This window comes from Arachis ipaensis, chromosome B07 (genome assembly GCF_000816755.2).
Source record: "Arachis ipaensis cultivar K30076 chromosome B07, Araip1.1, whole genome shotgun sequence".
Lineage (NCBI taxonomy): Eukaryota > Viridiplantae > Streptophyta > Magnoliopsida > Fabales > Fabaceae > Arachis > Arachis ipaensis.
Window position 1 is genome coordinate 5,418,449 of NC_029791.2, and position 1,667 is coordinate 5,420,115.

Consider the following 1,667-nt stretch of genomic DNA (forward strand, 5'->3'; position numbering starts at 1 on the left):
GATTAAAATTATATAATTAAATATACATATAAAATTATTTTATAATATTAAAATTAATTTTTTTATTATAATTATATTAACGTCAAACATAACTTCTATTGAACTATTATATTATAATTTTTGCGGGGTCATAAGAGCACCTCCAATGGTGAGTTCCTCTTTGACTTTTTTTCTGACATATAGGAACTCTAACCATTGGAGGAGAGAAGGAGTGAGTTACCGCACAAAAATTAATTATATTAATTTTAAGTATTTTAATTAATTAATTAAGTGGGACCACAATAGGGATTAAAGTTAGTTCCTCCTAATGGAAAAGAGAGAAATGCTTTGAGTTCTTATTTACTGTTTATGACGCAAAAGCTGATGTGGAGTTACTTTTTATGACAGGTGGGCCATAAACAGAAATTGGGATGAGTTCCCTACTGGAGATGGTCTAATTATTTTTTAAAAGAAGTGGAGATGGAACAAATAAAAAGGAAAAAAAAAAACATTTTTGTATGGTATGTCAGACAACCGTGGGGGTCATAATTATTTTTTAAAAGAAGTGGAGATGGAACAGATAAAAAGGAAAAAAAATATATTTTTGTATAGTCTGTCAGACAACCGTGCGACCATCTCACCACAGAAATTGCTGCAAGTACGATCCTCCACTACCACAGATGAGAGCCTCTAAGAGACTTGAATCTGGACCAATTAATCATGCTCTGATCACACGGTCATGATTCATCAATCAGACTTTGATTCCTGTCTCCTTAGAATTTAAGGATACAGATATACGAGCTTATAGACATTTTTGTATGGTCTATCAGACAAGCGTGGGGTCATAATTATTTTTTAAAAGAAGTGGAGATGGAACAAATAAAAAGGAAAAAAAAAAACATTTTTGTATGGTCTGTCAGACAACCGTGCGACCATCTCACCACAGAAATTGCGGCAAGTACGATCCTCCACTGCCACAGATGAGAGTCCCTAGGAGATTTGAATCTGGACCAATTAATCACGCTCTAATCACACGGTCATGATTCATCAATCAGACTTTGATTCCTGTCTCCTTAGAATTTAAGGATACAGATATACGAACTTATAGACATTTTTATATGGTCTGTCAGACAACCGTGGAGTCATATTTTATGTTAACTGTATCTTATTGTATAAAAATTTATTTTATTTTAAGAAATTGCATGTGTTATATTTTATGGGATGCTTGTCAAAGTAAGCACAATATAAAAACTTCTAAAAAAACAGATAAGAGTATTTGTTAATTTATAAGTAAATAATTTGATTGTTGTAGTCAAAATAAATAAGTATTATGTGTTTTGTGGACATGAAAGGAATGAAAACAATATCTAAAAAACGAGTTAAGAAAAAGAAACATATTAGGGTTGAAAGTTATTCAATCATTTGTGATCGAAATGAGATTAAAGAATATATCAAAAAAAGGAAAATTAAAAAATATATCAAAAAAAGGAGAAGTATTTGGTTATAGAACGCCGTACAATGTGGAGTAGGAAGAAGTACAAGTCATTCTCTTAAAGTGTATTTGGTTTAACCTTTTTATTTGTTTAATAATTTTAATTAATATATCTATGAAAAAAACTATAAAAACTATTGAAGAACGATAAGAAGAAAGACTAATTATATCAAAATTATTAATAAAGACTTGCAAA